At 58.1% G+C, this 5,577-nt stretch overlaps 2 non-coding genes across 2 annotated transcripts; both read right to left on the bottom strand.

Moving 5' to 3' along the window:
- Window positions 1-370: 370 nt before the first annotated feature.
- LOC142791546 (5.8S ribosomal RNA) lies at window positions 371-523 on the bottom strand. Its single transcript, XR_012890292.1, has one exon. It is a non-coding gene; the product is annotated as a 5.8S ribosomal RNA (ribosomal RNA).
- Window positions 524-2,245: 1,722 nt separating this feature from the next.
- Window positions 2,246-4,058, bottom strand: LOC142791594 (small subunit ribosomal RNA). Its single transcript, XR_012890329.1, has one exon. It is a non-coding gene; the product is annotated as a small subunit ribosomal RNA (ribosomal RNA).
- Window positions 4,059-5,577: the final 1,519 nt, after the last annotated feature.

The following is a 5,577-nucleotide window of genomic DNA, read 5'->3' on the forward strand; positions in this document are numbered from 1 at the left end:
AGAAGCTTTGCTGGCCGGCTTTCGCTCCTCGTGTTTACCGTGCGTTAAAGTTGCGCGTCCGTGGCTCTCGCAGCTCTTGCGCGCCCGGTCGCAGAGAGGAGTACGCAACCTCGACCGCACTTTCCCTGCAGGCTTCCTTCCGACTCGAAGTCCTGCGGCGGTCTCAACGAGGTGCCACATCCTCAATGCAGTCGGTCGCCCCCGTTTCGGTTGGGCTCTGGCACGACGGTCGCCACCGTCTCGCCCTTGAGTGGCCGCTGTTGGCGCTCGCTGTGAGGTGTTCAGCGTGCTGTCCGTGTTGCCGACGCGGTCAAAACGAGTCGACGGCTCACGTTCCCTTGTGCGCCGAAGGCTCTCTTGATATGTGATCCGACCCTCAGACAGACGAAGCCAAGGGAAGACCCAAGGCCGCAATGTGCGTTCAAAGAATCAGTGCTCAGTGTGTCCTGCAATTCACACCAAGTCTCGCAGCTGGCTGCGTTCTTCATCGACCCGAGAACCGAGTGATCCACCGCTTAGAGTCGTGAAAAAGTGTTTGTTCAATTCCGTACAGTCAAAACCAAACGTTTCTGGCACTCGGCCAAACAGTGGCCAAGAAGGGCGCTTTTCAGCGCACGCTTGGACTCCAAAACTCTGCCGCGCCTTTTTCGGCTGCCGCAAATCGAGCAAACGGTGTGTTTCGGACGGCGTTTCGCTTTCGCTACTTGCGAGTGCTTTCGTGGTCCACCCCTCTATAAATACTCGGGAGGCGTCGAAGCCGGTTCTCCAAGCCGGACCCGTAGGTATCGTTGTGTGCTCGCTCTCATTGGCCCGCCTAACCAGAAAATGCCTGCGGTACACCCATTTGGATAAGAGTGCACGCAGATGCGGGCCTCGACGGCTACACATTTCCTCGGGCGGCCGCCTCCCGGCCTCCGTGGAGCGCGGGATGCACGGTCCCATCGACAAGCCTCTCCCGTTTTTACCGTGGCGTCGCGGTTCACCACGGCAGGCGGGTCGGTCTCCTCCGCATAAAAAGGGGGACCCCCGCTTTTTGTTCCACGAAATCGCACAAGCTTTTTTCGCATCCACGGTTTGCCACCGCACACCAAAATGCCGATCCGGCTGCCTACTTTAGCCAACAGGTGGAGCCAGGCGCGCCGTACTTGCGCGGCACTTCCCACGTCCACCGAAGTCGGTGCCAAGGACCACTTTCGGCGCCGGAGCCGCGTACGAGCCTACTCGAGGCGGAAGAACGAAGCCAGCAAGGGCCTGGCCGCAAGTGCGTTCAATTGTCGGGACGTCCAAGTCCCCTCGTTCTTCCGTGCTTCCTCTTTCGGCAAGTCGTTGCGGCACCTTCCCAAAGCGCGCAGACCCGCTAATCGCGACGAGCGCGACGTGGCCGTGCCGCCTTTCCCTCGGCAGCAAGCAAAACGCCTGGCAACGTCGACGCTCCCCTAACCGCGATCTCGCACCGTGTTTCGTGTGGCGAATTCAAAAGCCGGCCGGCGCTGCTGCAACCATTACGGTCGGTACGCATACGCCGCGGAGGGCGGGACGGTCATCGGAGCGTGCGGTTCCTCCATCGAGTACTGCGCACCTCGGCCGTCGCATCGCCGTGCCATGACCGGCCGCGCGTCAAACGCGAACCGGTGCCAGCGAGATCCCTCGCCTGCAAGAACCGACCGGCAGCCTCCGTCACCCGAGGACGCGGAGGCGCTTGCCGCGGACGGCGGGACGGTATGCACTGGTGCACAGCGGACCCGTCACATCGCCAGTTCCTTGACCGACCGCCCGACGCTTGTGCCGTTCCTCTCGTACTTGGCAGTCGCCGCGCGATTGTCGGGTCTCGTTCTTGCACGCTCGAACGGTCGGGAGGGCACTCGGCTGGCGTTTCGGGAACGCGCAGCCTCGCCTTCTACCGACGTAACCACGACTCGCCGTTCGCGCTCCGCCGCTCCTGTTTACAGTACTAGGCGGTCCCGCAGCGGTCGGGTCGCGCATTTCGAGCGCTTCGAGCCACGGTGCAGTGGCGGGTCGAAAGCCGACCTATGAGTGCGTTGCGCCGTTTGTACCCGCGTCCGCCACCTGGCCGACCGTCCAAGGTCGCGGTGTTGGCGTCCGCTGGGCGCAACAATTTGTCACGGGGTGCCGCTCCACATTCAGGCAGCCCCGTGGGGAAAAGCCGACCCCGCGTCCAAACGGGGTCAGCGGCAGAAAGTGTCGGGCGCAGACGCAGCTGAGGCGCTCACCCTTCACAATCCGTTAATGATCCTTCCGCAGGTTCACCTACGGAAACCTTGTTACGACTTTTACTTCCTCTAAATGATCAAGTTTGGTCATCTTTCCAACAGACCGGCGCAACCGAAAGGCCGCGCCGGACATCGGTCCGAAGACCTCACTAAATCATTCAATCGGTAGTAGCGACGGGCGGTGTGTACAAAGGGCAGGGACGTAATCAACGCGAGCTTATGACTCGCGCTTACTGGGAATTCCTCGTTCAAGGGGAACAATTGCAAGCCCCTATCCCAATCACGAAAGAAGTTCCACGGGTTACCCAGTCTTTTCAGACAGGGATAAAGACACGCTGCTTCCTTCAGTGTAGCGCGCGTGCGGCCCCGGACATCTAAGGGCATCACAGACCTGTTATTGCTCTGTTTCGTGCGGCTAGGAGCCGCTTGTCCCTCTAAGAAGGTTGTAAGGTGCTGGGAACCCCGCACCTATTTAATAGGCTAGAGTCTCGTTCGTTATCGGAATTAACCAGACAAATCGCTCCACCAACTAAGAACGGCCATGCACCACCATCCACCGAATCAAGAAAGAGCTCTCAATCTGTCAATCCTCCCAGTGTCCGGGCCGGGTAAGTTTTCCCGTGTTGAGTCAAATTAAGCCGCAGGCTCCACTCCTGTGGTGCCCTTCCGTCAATTCCTTTAAGTTTCAGCTTTGCAACCATACTTCCCCCGGAACCCAAATACTTTGGTTTCCCGGAAGCTGCCGCCGAGTCATTTGAGTAACTCAGGCGGATCGCTGGTTGGCATCGTTTATGGTCAGAACTAGGGCGGTATCTGATCGCCTTCGAACCTCTGACTTTCGTTCTTGATCAATGAAAACATTCTTGGCAAATGCTTTCGCAGTAGTTCGTCTTGCGACGGTCCAAGAATTTCACCTCTAGCGCCGCAATACGAATGCCCCCGTCCGTCCCTCTTAATCATTACCTCGTATTCCAAAAACCAACAGAACAGAAACGAGGTCTTGTTCTATTATTCCATGCAAGTTTATTCAGGCGACTCGCCTGCGTTGAGCACTCTAATTTTTTCAAAGTAAAAGCACCGGCCATCTCGAGGCACACAATGAAGTGCACCAAGAAAGAACCGGCATGATGTTCAGTCCGAGCCGTCGCATCGGGTAGATGCACTACTCGTCTGGAACTGAGATCCAACTACGAGCTTTTTAACCGCAGCAGCTTTAGTATACGCTATTGGAGCTGGAATTACCGCGGCTGCTGGCACCAGACTTGCCCTCCAATTGATCCTCGTTAAAGGATTTAGAGTGTACTCATTTCAATTACGGGGCCTCAAAAGAGTCCCGTATTGTTATTTTTCGTCACTACCTCCCCGTGCCGGGAGTGGGTAATTTGCGCGCCTGCTGCCTTCCTTGGATGTGGTAGCCGTTTCTCAGGCTCCCTCTCCGGAATCGAACCCTGATTCTCCGTTACCCGTAACAACCATGGTAAGCAAGTAACCTACCATCGAAAGTTGATAAGGCAGACACTTGAAAGAAACGTCGCCGGCTCGTGGCCATGCGATCAGCACAAAGTTATCCAGAGTCACCACACAATACGGGCCGAAACCCGATCGATCTTGGTCTAATAAAAGCACCCGTTACCCAAAGGGCTCCAGGCTCACTGCATGTATTAGCTCTAGAATTGCCACAGTTATCCAAGTAGGAAGAAACGATCTAAGGAACCATAACTGATTTAATGAGCCATTCGCGGTTTCGCCTTATTTCGGCATGTACTTAGACATGCATGGCTTAATCTTTGAGACAAGCATATGATTACTGGCAGGATCAACCAGGTAATCGTTCGACTGCGCGTCCGTCCTCGCCTTCGGCGGGCCGGACGCAGTCTGTGTGCGGCGGAGGCCACCTTCAGGCGCCCCAACACGCTTATTTTGCACTCCGAGATGACGGCGTTCGAGCTCGCTACGGCACAACCTTCCCGAAAGACGAGTGGGAGCCGTGCGGCAAGAAGCACGTTCATGCTCGCTCTTTTTCGTTGCATCGACTCGGTCGCGCCGTGCGGGTTGCCCAAGCCCGCTGCACTGTCGGTGGACCGGCCGGAACTAGCAACGGAGCCGAGACTGCAAAGCCGCCAGACGACGGGTCACGCCCGCGTCTTCGGCGCTTTCGCATCTGAATCGCCCGAGGACGACACGGAACACACCTCGATATCGTGGTAAAACGGCACCGTCCGACAACCAGCCCCTAACGCATCAAGCGGATGAGGCTGCAGACGACTGCCGTGGATTCCCCTGGAGCAGACCCGAGGACACGCTTGACGAGGCCGAAGCCCGCCGCATATCAGACACCCGGTCGCTTTCGCGTACGCCGCTCACGAGAACCCCCACATAATAGCAGCGATAAGTACCCAGACCTCCTTGGGCACTAATACGAGCGTACTCGAGAAAATTTCACCGCGGGTGTGCCCCGAAACGTGTGGCACGTTGAGCGTGCCACAAGTCTACGTCGCTCTCAAACCCGCCGAGGTCGTAGAATTTGCGACCCTACTCACGAAATTCCCACCGAGGATACGGCCGCAAACGTACCGCACCTTGGGTAGGCCACGAGTTTGTGCAACACTACGCTGACGGCACAGCACCGAGGTCGTGCGCGCACGCACGGGAAAATTCCGCCGCGGTTTCTGCCGAAAACGTGAGGCACCACGACTCTCCGCAAGTTCGCGTCGACTGCGAAAGACCGAAGTCGTGAACGACGTGTCCGCTACTCGCCGCCGACACGCTGGACACCAAACGTACAACGACTCGACGGCGTCGTAGAGGCCCACGACGCGGTTTTCCTTAACGACGTCTCGGCGTGGCACCGACAGGTTAGAACGGCCGACCAACGTTCCCTGTCCGCCGTTCGGCTCAGTCGAAGGGCTCGGCGACTTCGGCAACGCTGCGAAGCCGCACGGTGACGCACGCCATGTCCCCATTTTTTTTTTTTTTTTCTTTCTGCGTCTGCCGGGGTGCCCCTATAATAGCAGCGATAAGCACCCAGACCGCCGTGGGTCGCTCGCCCCGGCTGACGTGGTTTTTCGTACTCCTGCGGCGGTCGCCGTCAAGCACGTCCAAATACGCTACTTTCGTGGGCGCATTCACGCTCTTTCGCTTCGCCGGAGTGCCAGCACTCACTCTGCCAAAAACGGCGAACATCCGAGCGGCGGTTCCCACTTTTGCGTCGGCGTCGCAAACCCCGCCCCGGCAGACGAGGTTTGCCGTACTCGTGCGACGGTGGCCGGCGGGCACGTCGAAAGACGCCGATATCGTGCGCGAATTGGCGCACCTTGGCTTCACCGGAGTGCCGCCACTGACTCCT

This window comes from Rhipicephalus microplus, unplaced genomic scaffold, assembly GCF_043290135.1.
Source record: "Rhipicephalus microplus isolate Deutch F79 unplaced genomic scaffold, USDA_Rmic scaffold_175, whole genome shotgun sequence".
Classification (NCBI taxonomy): Eukaryota; Metazoa; Arthropoda; class Arachnida; order Ixodida; family Ixodidae; genus Rhipicephalus; species Rhipicephalus microplus.